Source organism: Petaurus breviceps, unplaced genomic scaffold, assembly GCF_028583685.1.
Source record: "Petaurus breviceps papuanus isolate PSGF00001 unplaced genomic scaffold, PetGlider_PUasm1.0 37, whole genome shotgun sequence".
Lineage (NCBI taxonomy): Eukaryota > Metazoa > Chordata > Mammalia > Diprotodontia > Petauridae > Petaurus > Petaurus breviceps.
This window is the reverse complement of record NW_027186296.1, coordinates 42,389,546-42,403,277: the sequence shown is the minus strand read 5'-3', so window position 1 is coordinate 42,403,277 and position 13,732 is coordinate 42,389,546. Positions and strand designations below refer to the sequence as shown.

The 13,732-nt window shown below is 38.4% G+C and overlaps 1 protein-coding gene across 1 annotated transcript in view; it reads left to right on the top strand.

Moving 5' to 3' along the window:
• The window catches only part of TLN2 (talin 2), a 569,404-nt gene that overhangs the window by 102,315 nt on the left and 453,357 nt on the right, over positions 1-13,732 (top strand). The window contains exon 5 of the mRNA XM_069098382.1: positions 2,567-2,673. The gene's annotated coding sequence lies outside the window, so the exon portion shown is untranslated. The remainder of the gene's footprint in view (positions 1-2,566; positions 2,674-13,732) is intronic.

Sequence of the window (13,732 nt, the reverse complement as noted above, 5' to 3'; positions counted from 1 at the left end):
TGTGTGTGTGTGTGTGTGTGTGTGTGTGTGTGTGTGTGTGTGTGTGTCTGTGTGTGTCTGTGTGTGTCTGTGTGTGTCTGTGTGTCTGTGAGATACCTGCCACAGAATGTCATTAAACTTGAAGCTAACTTTCTCACCTTTTAAGGGTGGAGGGGAAAGGTTATAAATGTTTTTTACACCTAATAACTCAGGGAATACCCAGAGAACATAAATTTTGCTCCATTTAACTATTTAAAGAAACCAGGCTATAATTTAGTGATATTTACCTTGAGCAGCTTGAGAATTAGATTCTTTTTTTAAAAGTTTTACATTTGAGGCCAGATACTTTTCTTGAAACTTATTTGGCCTGTTGGTTTAAATTTGCATTGGCCCTTTTACTTAGTAACATCACTCTCGTCACACTACTCCTGTGACCATGGGCTAGTCATTTAACCTCTGTTTCCTCATCTGCAAAATTGTACTTCCAGAATTTAGCACAGTGCAGGGCACTTGTTAAGTGTTTAATAAATATTTGGTGTTCACTGATTGCAAAATGAAGGGGTTAGACTCAGCAGCCACTGAGGTCTCTTTTACCTTTAAATCTAGGAAGCCATAATCCTATGTTAGTAAAGAATTCATTTTACAGAATGGCAGAACAAGGCGGGGACGAGGTTGTACATCATCTTGGATTGGACCACAGCAAAGCATGGGTGCAGTGTGCTGTGCATTTTCTCTGCTCCTAGTGGAATTGCCATAGTAAAAAGAAAAAAAAAATATGAGTGGTTGCTGTAGTTTCAAAATAAATTATCTCACTGCCTCAATTCCACTTTATGCCAAGAGAACTTGGTAAATAATGGAGGGAACCCTAGGGTTGCATCTCAGAAAACCTATTTAGTGCTCTGGGGAAGAGAGGAGGAAATGTATAAATTACATGCAGAAAAGGTTGGCTCTAAATGACAATGATAAGACTAATTACTAGGAAGCAGAATACAACATTTAAAAAATTTAAGCCTTATATTCAAATTTGACTATTAATTCTTGAGAATTTATTCCTGTTATGTGGTTGTCTGAGCCTGGTAATGCCTGCCACCCACTCTTCCGCAGGAGGCAAGTAATCAGACTTGGTGGAAATTGCATTAAAATGAAAGTTTTCAGTTAACTTTCAAAGCTGTTGTTATATTCTGAGCAGAAGAGGAGCAGTTGGTTTTGGTTTAGGCATGTGATTAGTAGACTTAAGTTTTTCAAAGTCCATCATTAGGAACCACATATCTTAGGGAATTAGCATTTTGTACTTTTAGTCTTCTCTTGTAGAGGGAGAAACATTTTGGCCAAGCAAACTTTAGCTGAAGTCTGAGTCCTCACTGCCTTTAGAAATGGTTTGTCAGATATCTCTGAAGGATCTCCCATTTTTTATGAATCTGCAACAGTGTAAGGATTTGGTCACTATGCCTGTGACTATCAATTTTATTACATTTAAAACAGCTCTTTCCTTTTCATGCCATAGATGCGTCTGTTATTAAGTGTTGGGTGTTCTCTCCAAAACTTTTCTTTTAAAAGTTTTTATTGTTGTCTTTTGTTTCTTTCATCTTTATAGTTATCTCAAGCTGCCTTCTCCCTTGCCTTTCCAAAGAGTGATCCTATATGATAGTGTTGTTCAAAGAAAAAAAAAATCAGTACAACTGATTGATACATTGAAAAGGTCAAGAAATATGTGTAATGTGTAACCCCTGTGGACCTCCCACTTCTACAGTGAGCTAGGTTTGAGTTGTCTTCTCCTTCCTCTTCATTTACATCCTGCTTTTTTTTTTTAAATAATATTTACTACATTCACTTTTGATTTTTTTGGAGGGGCTGTATCTTTTTTTTTTCCCTATTACATGGTCTCTCTAAAACTCTTGACTGCCTTTTTCCCGTGCTGAAAAGCAATCAGTTCTACATTAATTAAAGTTTAAGGAAAAGCAAAAGTTTATTTATGTGGATAACCAGACTTTAGGAGATGAGGGGAGGGAAGAGAGGAATGGGAAAGGGAAGAGAGATGAGACTTGTCCCTGCAGCCATCTTTGTGTGGCTAGGGATGTCCAGAAAGCAGTTTGTGGAAAAAATTATTTTATTATGAAGGTAGATTACAGATGGATAATCTATGAATCTGGGTCTGTAAACTTATTTTTGTAAGCCCAGAAACATTTTCCAGTGTTGATTCTGCTACTAACCAGCTTTGCAACCGTATGCACATCACTTAACCCATTCAGTTTTGCTATCCATACCATGTTGATGTTAGATCTCTAAGGTTCCATCCAACTTGATGATTTGATGACTTTGTTAATGTCTGGAAATATACTTAGCAAGTTGACCTCTTGAGTTGCCAGAATATGTGATTCTCCAGAGGTGGTTTTTTTTTTTTTTTTTTTTTTTTTTAGGAAAAATCAGTCAGTTCTAGGTACTATATCTTTAAGTACTTTATATCATATGGGATTTTCCTTCTCCCTTTAAAGTCAGGTTTACTTGTGTGCAATGTTTTCAGAGCATTATTTCACTCATCCATCATGATGTTTGAATTCAAATAGTTCTTTTATTCCTCTTCTAATAGGATTCTCCAGCAAGACAACATCTGGATTTGGTTGCTTCTGGTTCTTGGACTAAACAGCAGATTTATCATCCTTCACCAAATTTCTGGACCGATTGGTTGAAAACTGTGTAAGTAGCTCATCTATTTTCTAGATTACAGAACTTATCTAGTTTATTCTAAAGACTTTGGTGGTTCTGACTTATTTTTGTTGTGTGACAATAATGCCAGTGAAATGATTCCTTCATCTTTGTTATTATTTTTCTTATCTCTCTGGCAAAACCCTACCAGACAAAGATGTAGAGGAGAGAAGACTAGAGGAAAAGAATTCTTTATGTAAGAGATGTTAGTAAATCCAATTTTCATAAATCTCTTATTTTAGTGAGTATCCCTAATGCATTTATGGGGCAGTTAGGCGAGACAATCAATAGAGTGCCAGACCTGGAATCAAGAAGACCAGAATTCAGATCAGACCTCAGGTGCTTACTAGCTATGTGGCCCTGTGAAAGTCACTTAACCCTGTTGACCTCCGTTTCCTCATCTGTAAAACAAACTGGAAAAGGAAATGACAAACTGTAACAGCAAGCACCCTAACATACCCAGGATGGATGCTAGCATGGGTTCTTTGATCTGCTTTTCTAAATGAAAGCAACTCATAAGGGGTTAACAGACTTACTTTTTTTTTTTTTTTTTGCTCTTTGGAGGGCAATTGGGGTTAAGTGACTTGCCTAAGGTTACATGGCTAGTTTTTGTGTTAACTGTCTGAGGCCAGATTTGAACTCAGGTCCTCCTGATTCCAGGGTCGGTGCTCTATTCACTGTGCCACCTACCCTCCCCCAACAGTCTTACTTTAATCGAACATATATATCATTTACTTAGTTCAGGGGAAAAAATCAGCACCCTGAACTTCAGAAAATACAAACAGAAATCACAAGCAGACAAAAAATATAGACAGAGAAAATAAGACAGTTCAGCAGACCAGTATACAGGGCTTCTAGGTATCTGACTACATACATACATAGTTAGTTATCAAAGAGAGAAGCACCAACTTCTGGGTTTTCAAAGCTTTGGGGGTGGGGGGTGGGGGGAGTGACTCCATAGCTACCCATAGTCTCATCTGGCCAAATCACTCAACTATTCCCATGAGTGAGCCCCAGAGCAAAACCCCACCTCAGAATTTATATACCCTTATTCAGGGTCAGAGGATATCACAACTTTTATGACCCACTGCCTAATTACAAAGTAACAGAAAGTGTGGGTCTTTCTAAAAAACAAATCTTGCCTAAGCAGGCTTCTCTTGCTGGGCTCCAAGTGAGGTCCGTTAAAGGGCAGGGTAGATCTTCAAATTCCTCTACCCTTACACAGAACATTCTAGTATCCTTGCTAAGAAAACACCAGATGGGGTCACAGAGAATTGGACATTACTGAACAACAATGGAACAACAACTAATGCAAGAATCCTGTGAATAAAGGGAAGAATTATTTCACAAAGCGAATAATGATGCCCTAGTTTAATTACACTGTAATTCAGTATTTATTTTAAAGGGAGTTTTATATAAAATCAGGGAACATGTATCAAGAAATGCTCAAGTTGGGACTGAGATAGCTCACATAATAAGATCTTAAAAAAGAGTGATTTCCCTAAGCTTTGAAGTGAACAAAATGCAGCTAATAACTGGTGGAAGTGTACTGGGGAGGGTGATAGGCTAAGAACTGGAAGTGGCATTGGAAATAGTCAGGGCAACACAGTGATGTTTGGGATAGTCTCTGACTCAACACACAGACAAGGCATGTGGCATTTACTTAAGCCTTAATGATAAATAAAATTGCTTCCCTATCATTAAGGATTAAGGACTTGAATAGAAAGGAGAGGGTTGTCAATAGTACAGCAGACTTTGCTGATTGCTTGTATTATTTCTTCTTGTCTCAATTCCTGTTTTGCCCTTTCTTTGGTAGCAGTTTACCAGTTTCTACCTGAATAGTGGAGGTTTAAAGCACTTTATCCTTACTGGGTTTGCCTTACTTCAGGACAGTCTGAAGAACCTTGATTAAGGGAGGCCAGAATGAACATGGAAAATAGGAAGTATATAAACTAGCTTCTTTGGATCACATTTGCAGAGTTCAGGCAGTTCACTTGGAGGACAAAGTATATTTTTTAGCGACTGTGTTTTCCATATTTTGATTCTGCCCCAGAATGACTTGTCATGATCTCTTGTGTTTAGGGGAGAGGTGAAAAAGAAGTGTCTGGAGACAATTTTCCTCCTGCTTTGATTAAGAATTAAAGGCAGCTCACAAGGGACTTCTGTTTTCAGAGCTGATCTGGCTGTGGTAAAGAAAAAGTAGAAAATGAAGCTTTCCTGCTTTTATGGTTTTTGTGTTACTGTTTTGGCTCTTCAGTCTGGGCTTTGCATCACCACAAGGGTCTGTGGGATGCCAAACCACTTGTAAACTGTAGAACTAAGTGAAACAACTCGTTAGTCACTGTCAGGTTTTCAGTGTCCAAATGTTGGTGCCCTTGGAGTGAATGTCTCATGTTTCCTATGAAAATGGTTATAAGGAGGGTAAGTAAGCATCATTGTAGTAGTGAATCACACAGTATCAAGTCTTAATCCCTTCTGGCCTGGGTCTTCTGTGGAGTGTTGGAATGTCTCCTTGGACAAAAGACCTTGAGTTCAGGTTTGATTTTCTAAGTACCTGTTCATTACTAGTTAGTCAGTATTATACTTACCTGTTCCTTTGGTACGAGGTACCAATGTGATACAGTTGCTAGATAAGAACAATGCCATAGGATGAGACCTTGCTTTTCCAGTCTGGCAGAGATGTGATTAGCCACAGACCTTGGAATGAAGTAGTATCATGTTATAACCTGACTCTGCCTGTAATTTATGTTGTGGGCATAGCCTAGTGACAGTGATGATGATGATGATGATAAACACACCATTTCTTTGTGTCCTTTTCTATAAAATTGAGCTAATACTTCACTTTGTGGAGTTAGGATTGATTAGGATGATTGTATGTAAAAGGACTTTTAAAAAAAGTTGACCTTCGGCTTCTTATTTGAAGGTGGTTACCTCTGAGGGTGATTAACTATGGATGGCCACCATTGGGGCAGACTATCCCACAGCCCTCTGCATAAATTATGCTTATTCCTGACGCTGGAGCTTTGTTCGGGACCTTCCAGCTCTCTTGGAGTAAGCTGCCTCTTCCTTTTTCCTTATATAATTTTTGCATTTTCTAAGGTTGTAGTGGGTAAATATCAGTTGCTAACAATTCGTTTTCTTGTAGTTAGAATCACTCAGAGTGGAATTATGCTGAACATCATTAAGAAGAGTTCATAATAACAGGAAGTAAACTTTTCTAGATGTACTGTTTTCCAAATGAGAATTATGATGCTCTGTATTTATTTCTTAACATTCATTTTTAACATTTTTAAAAAATCTGATTTTTCATGATCTTAAGAAAATTATCAGTTAAAAAGATTTCCCATGTATTCCTTCCTTTTCCCCTTCTTAGAAAGCTGTTTCTTGTAACAGATAAGTTAAAAAAAGAAAAAAAATTCGGCAAAACTGATGAATACATTGAAAATGTCTAACATATGCAGTATTTCACTCTTGATCTCTGCAAAGGAGTGGAGAGAGGTCACATCTTTTCTTTGGGGCCAAGCTGGTTATTCATAGTTTTGCAATATTGATTTTTGATTGTTTTATGGTATGTCATGGCTGATGATTGTTAAAATATTGCTGTTACTGTGTATGTTGTTCTCCTGGTTCTCATTTTACTTTTTATCAGTTCATATAAGACTTCCCAAGTTTTTCTGAAACCATTCTGCTCATTATTTCCTATAGCACTGTGGTATTCCATCACAATTAAATACTACACTTGTTCAGCCATCTCCAATCGATAGGCATCCCTTGAGTTTTCAGTTCTTTTGTATTTGTAATCTTTTAAAATGCTATGTAATAATTTTTGGTGGGGGTGGTTCTGGGAGGTGTTTTGTTTTGTTTTGTTTCCAGTGCTTGTACACATGGTTGTGTTGGATATGGGAATTTATTTTACTTTGAATTTCCCCATTATTAAAATCAGCATGTTGTATTATGTAATCTCAAAGGTCCTTTATAGTTCTAACATTCTAATTTTGTGATTTTAGATTTGAAGACCCACCTTTTGTCCCAGCACTTCCGCAAAGACCTCCTTCATCATTCTAGTCTGCATTTCTTTCTCCCTTCTTAAAATTCCTCTGCACTTGCATCCAGGATTATAGTTTAGCATTTGATTCTTCTCTTATCATTTGATATCTTTTTTGTCTGGCGCCCTCAGCTGTGAGCTTCTAGATATCCTATCGACATCTTAAATTCAACACATCCAAAGCAGAATGAATGATCTTCCTCCTCAGACTTTCCTCACTTGTAAACTTCGTTACTGTACCATCCTCCCAGTCACCCCAGTTTGTAGCTTCAGCATCATCCTGGATACCTCATTCTTGCTCACCCCACCCCTCTAATCCATTGTCAGATCTTATTGTTTTTACCTTGCTACAATTTTCATATGTTCCTCCCCTTGCTTCATTCATGGAGCCACAGTCCTGGTTTAGGCCCCCTTCTCATTTTGCATGGAGTAATATGAAAGCCTAGTCACTGCTCTTGCTGTTCATAAGTCCATTATCACATTGTCCCTTCAGCTACCAAGATGACTGATGTTTTGCATAGGTCTGACCATGTCACCCCCTGCTGAATGACTCCAGTGGCTTCCCTGTTACTGCCAAAATCAAATGTAAAATCCTTTGTTTGACATTTAAAGCTCTTTGTAAGCTGGCCCTTTCTTACCTTTCCCATTGTCTTGCACCTTACTTCCCCTCTGTGCATTCTAAAAGTCAAAACATTGATCTTGCAGTTCTACACACAAGATCCACCATCTCCTTGTCTTTGTAGGCATTGCTGTGCTTGCCTGTAATTCTCTGTCTCCTCATCCTGGACCCTTACTTTCCCTAGGTTTCTTCAGGACTTAGTTCAAAGCCCACCTTTTGTAGGAGACTTTTCCCTGTCTCCTGAGCTGCTGATGCCTTCCCCTTTCAGAATACTCCATTGTCTCTGTATATATCTCTTATGTATCTAGTTCTTTACATATTGTCTCCCCCTTCAGAATGTGGGCTTCTAGAGGGCAGGGGCTGTCTGTTTTCTGCTTTTCTTTTCATTTCCAGTACTTAGCACATAGTAAGCACTTAATAAATGCTTCATTGGCTGATGACTAACTGTCTTTATCTCCATCTCCTTAACATTTAGTATCCAAGAGATAGTCAAATATTTCTAGCCATCCTAAAACTGAAAGGACAATTCTTTCTGCAACCTGAACCATGGATTTGTGGAGATAATTCTTGAGCGTGTGACTACAGCTGATGCTTGTAAAACTGTTTTGAACTTGACCTCCTAATCGTCTGGTTTTCCTGATGTTCTTGTTGGAAGAGGGCCACCTGGGCCCTGATTTGCCATGTGACGAGCCATGCTCTGTCTTCTCCTGCCTTACACAGCTCTACATAGTGACTATACTCCATCTTTTGAAGTTATCCCTTGTTGTGTTTTTGAAAATGTGTTGGAAGCAAATTTCAGCAAGGGTCAGATTTCCTATTGTCATTTGGCAGGCACTTGTATATTCCATGTTTCACTGGAGTGTGCAATGACAAGATGGTGAAAGGCTAATAAAATTCACTGTGCGTTCTGCTATGCCCTAACCTAGCCACCCCAAAATTGGTCTTTTCCTTCTGAATTTCAGCTAGCTCCCTATTTGGCAGATCCCTTCCACATGCCTAGATTAGCCCTCAGTTTTGGGTTTGAATTGTTTCCAGTGGTGACTCTTGGGTTTACTTTTTAAAAATATTCTCTATCTTTGGTCATATCTTTGCTGATAATCTACCCTGGGCAGTCTGCCCTACGAAGCTTTAGTCTTTAAGGGATTGAGAAAATGCTATCAAAAAGAGTTGCAATTCATATGGTCCATTTCTTTGGAGACATTTCCTGGGCTCTGTGGTTGCCTTTGGCTCCCTTTCCCGTGATAAGTGTCACATGTATGTCCTCTCTGGTGTGTACATCTGGGTGTTCTTTACTGCTCCATCACTGGGAGATCTGGATCACCCATTCTGCAGCAGAAAACTTGGACAGAAATCAAGGGCCTTGGAGGAAAAGAGGTCTTCTTAAAGAGGGAACATAGGGCAATGGGCCTACTAGATTTTTTTTAATGGAAATATTTCAGTGATAAAATACCTTTAATAGTCCTTTTGAGATCAGTGGCAGCCAATCAAGTAGCGCTCCCTGTGTAACCGGAATGCTTTGACAACATAGTGGATTTGGTTTGGCAAGGAGTCTTTTCCCAGGGCAGCTGTGTTAGTTACACTGAGGCAGGATTGTATAGCAAAGACTTTCACATCAGAGAAAGTGATGATGGTGGGGGTGGGGAAGGTGTGACCCGAACGGAGCAATTTAATTCCCCTGATTGCTCAGTCTTTTTGTCTTGAGTTCGACATCCAGCTGCACATTCTGCCTGAACTTGTAATGGAGAGGGTGACTCAGAAATCTGGAAGTCAGTTGTGGTGATTTCACTGCAGGATCTGTAAAGGAGAAAGGAAGATAGTCTGTGTGGGAGATGATTGGAGAGGAGGTCTTCAGTAATTGAGCTGATGAAATGAGAACTAAAGTACTTGGGGTTACCCAGGTTTTGGCACATGACTTACCCGGTTATCCTTTTCAGTTTGACCTTTCATTACTAAGAGAAAGAATGAGGAAACATTTGATGTCAAAACATTAGAAAAATGGGAATTGAAGAGTCTAAGTAAATGTGATGATATTAATAATAGTAGAATTTGAGGCATGTGTTAGTTTATCTTGTTTCAGAAATCCTTTTTACTTTTTGTACCATGGCTATTTCCTGATATCTCCTCACCCTAACTTTTATAGAACTCTCCCCTGTCACCAAGAAAAAGACTTGAGCACCAACTCTTTCTCCTTGTCTCACCTTATGCAGCCTTCATCATCACAGTCCCCTTATATTTTTACCCTAGTGAGGAAGTGTTTTTCTTTGGTCCCCTAGAACCAATATCAAGAACTTAGTCTTCAGCTGAGATCTTTTTTTTTTTTTGGAAGGCAGTTGGGGTTAAGTGACTTGCCCAAGGTCACACGGCTAGTAAGTGTGTCAAGTGTCTGAGGTCAGATTTGAACTCAGGTCCTCCTGACTCCAGGGCCCGTTCTCTATTCACTGCACCTCCTAGCCACCCCACCAAGATCTCATATAAGCCATTAATTTTATATAGTGTGAGGTGGTGGTGGAGGATTTTTTTGCAGGGGGAGGGAAGGAGGAAGTTTCTCACTTGGAAGGTAGATAATTTTCCCACCTAGGGACAAAGACTCCTTGAGTTAACCGAGTATGTCTTCCCCACTCTGCTTCTAAACACCGCATCCTTCCCCTTCTTTTCTGTATTCATATATATCTAATATCCTTTGGATATTCCCAAACATTCTTTATGGTTACTTTTTTGAGAAAATTTAAGATTAATGAAGTCTTTGTATGCTGATTCTTTTACCTCACATCTGGAGTCTCTAGTCTTGAGCTCCTATGCAGACTTTTTTTGTGTGTTCACATCTGTCTGTCTATACTGAATATACATATGCATGTGTGTGGGCTCCCTCTGGTTGTTAGCTTTGCTGTATTCCCTGGGCAAATACTGAACTCCTCACCTTAGCTAGCCTGTCACTGGTGACAAGGAAGAATAGGAAGGATAGTACAGACATAGCAGAACCTCTTATTACTGGGAAAAAAGCAGGGTGAAGCATTGGAATCATAGGAATCATATGGCAGTAGTTCATCTTCATTTTTGAAAGCAAGCACAGTATTATATAGATGTGTATACATATATATGTGCATATGATCTATGTGAATTTTTACTCTATTTTTTAAAGGAATACTTTGTCTTTTATGATAATTAAATGTTATTGCTGAAAAGTTGTGTGAAAATTAAGTATTCAGAAATATAAAATTTAAATGCCATAGGGGAACTGGACATTTGAATAAGACAAAGCAGTCCTTTATAACAGAAATAATCCTTGGTTTATCCTTAGGGAAGCCCTCCAGTTTTATCTGTTCTATAACTTTGGGGTTTATTGTACAGTGAATTTTCCTAAAGTGAGGTACACCCATACTCATGGTGCTTTCTTGGCTAGGGAAACAAAAGCAAACCTCAGCAGAGAGAGCTCTGTTTTGAGTAGACATTGTTTGAGCTTAGCACATTATCTGCCTCTGTGGCAACAGAATGAAGCCCATCAAAGAAGACAGAAACACAAATGCAATTTTAATAGGATGTTCTTCTGTTTGTTCTTGAGTATTCCTAAGGTACCTATCATAGCAATATCTAAGCCTTCAGACAGTGGCAATGGTAGATTAGAATACAATGAGAAACAGCTTCCTAGCCTGCACTTGGCAGTCTAATAATAATAATTTATTATGACTTTTTTTTTCATTTATATTGCTTCTGTACTCAGTGGCTGGGCTGGGAAAAGTAAGTGTGAGTTGCTAGCTGGGATGAGGTAATAACTGCAAAGAATGTCAGATTGATTAGGAAGCCTTTTGTTACTGCTGTGATTGCCACATAAAACCAAATGTGTGGCTCTTTTCTGCTCAAGTTCTTTCATTGATTTGGTAAACCCTTACCCCAGAGCAGGGAGTCTCGAAGTTACTACATTAATGAACCAAGTAGGTTGGGGATATGATCCTGTGGTGTATTGGTAAATATTTAACTGACCCTGCCCCCCAAAAAACCCCTAAAAAAACCCCAAACTAAAACCAAAACAACACAAAACCAAATCTCTCTCCCCATATATGTGTGTGTGTATATATATATACACACACATATTTTACATATATATATGTTTGATATACTTTTAAGTTTCAGTTTGCAATTAACACTTTCCCCATTGCATTTTTAAAGTCTAGACAATCAGGAAACAACAAATCCAGTCCTTATTGGTAATATTTGTTGATTTCATAGATATGATGCTCACACTAAAAATTTAACAATTTGCCAATGGGTTAAGCTGGCATACTTCTGCTCTATGTAGGCAGATTATCTACCTGATCTGCTTCCACTTAGTGCAAAAACAAGCAAAAAATACTTTTGAAGCATATAAAGTGTGGTATTGCTTTTGATGAGACACCACTGAGAGAGAAATAAACGGACTTATTCCAAGTAATAAGTATTTGTTGAGCATTCATTATTCTGCAAAGCCCTATGCTAGGTGATTTGAGGATTTAGAGAGGTCTAAGATTCTGTCTTTGCTCTCAAAGAGCTTCCCATTGGTTCTGTGCATGGGGAGATCACTAACGAGAGAATGATTCAAACAAGAATGCAAAAGGTTATGGTTGGCTGCCAAATGAATGGTACACAGATGGTAAGTGTTGTTGAAGTCCATATGAAGAAATCTCATTTCACTAGTCAGGGGAGGCTTTGTGGATGAAGCCAGGGATGGGGGGGATATCATTTGGATAGGAACTGGTGGAATGCCATGAATGGAAGAATGATACCCTGAAGCTCTGTTAGACAATTCTCGAGGACTCCAAACCACCTGTTGAAAGCCCCTCCATGAGCAAAGAATAAACCAAGTACCCATTCTATTTCAATTACAATACTATCACAAACTAACCTCTGATTTTGGTAGCAATTAGTTTTCAGATGCTCATAAATCTTAAACTGAAATAGTTTGTTTACAATCAGTCAGTACCTGATTACATTCTCAATTCATCAGGTGACTTCTAATACTTAATCAAATAAATCCAAAGGTATTTATTGATTACCTTCTATTTTTACTTATTAATTATCCAAATCTAAAAGCAAGAGTTTGCATATTCTGTTACATATGTATACAATGTAACTGTAGATTTATTATCTTTTTTTTTTGCAAGTTTGCATACTTTGTTACATGTGAATAAAAGGTAACTGCAGATTTGTTCTCTCTCTCTCTCTCTTTCCGGCGGGGAAATATAACAGAAACTTTGTTAAGGAAATCAAAGTATGAGCACAGATTTCCCTTCTGCCCCTTGTCTTCCAAAATTTTCTTTTAACCACTTCTTCCTTGGACTTCTCTAATTAACATTAACATTTTGAGGGATCCGTTAGGGAAAAAAAAAAGGGATAAAGTATCCTACATATCAAACTCAAATGCAGCCTTAAATATAACATAAACATATAGTACCCAAATAACTCATTTGTTATTTCAAAATACCAAAGTTATTAATCCCAGAATCTGTTTTGAGTAGCTTTTCGCTTCATTGAAATGGTCCCAGTTTTCTCTGGAACTTCTCATCTAGCTGTCAGGTTAGCAAGAGTACAAGTACTTGTCGTTCTTGGATGCTGAGTTCATTTCTTTCCTCTCCAGCCAACCCCCCCCCCCCCCCCAACAACCACTCTCTTTTAATATCAGACAATAAAATCTTTATCAGTATCTCTCGCTATTTCAAGGCAGATCTACTGTTTTCTACTCAATAATAAGGGTATAACTCTTAGGAATTTATTAATATATCTTATTTTAAAATCTTGAAAGTCTTAAAGTTGATAGGTCTTTGGAACTCTCACTTTTCAAGGGGAACATCTAATACAGCTTTGATTTCTGGTTTTAGTCATTCCTCAGCATCTTTCTTTGCTCTGCAGCAACTGCCAAGAACAGAAACAACTTCTTGGGACTGCCTTTTGTGGAGAATGGTTTGGGACACATGCATGTATGACCGTGTTCTTCTAGGGCCAGCAGCTGATAACAGCTATTCAGTGCAGCTGAAAAACAGCTGGCTTGAGAAATAAATACACTTGTGTTTGTAGGCGAAGTGAAGTAGAAATTACAGGCAGCCCTAGGGGGAAAAAAGTCATTCTGGATAAACTTCAGCCCTTCTGGAATGACTTTTAATATGTATTTATCTTCCACTATGAAGATCACTGTGGATTCTTGATTTCTTCAATTTAAAGACCAACTAAAACAAAAACCCAAAGCCTGTGTATTACCCAACGTATGCCACATTTTTGTTAAGTTTATAGGATCCTTAGTGATTGTTTTCCATTTCTTGGCTTCTCATCCCTACTTGTTCCTGTCTCATCCCTTCCTCTCACAGTTTGAAATGCATTGTAGAAAGAATGCTGGATTTCAAGTCAAAAAGGCCATCCTT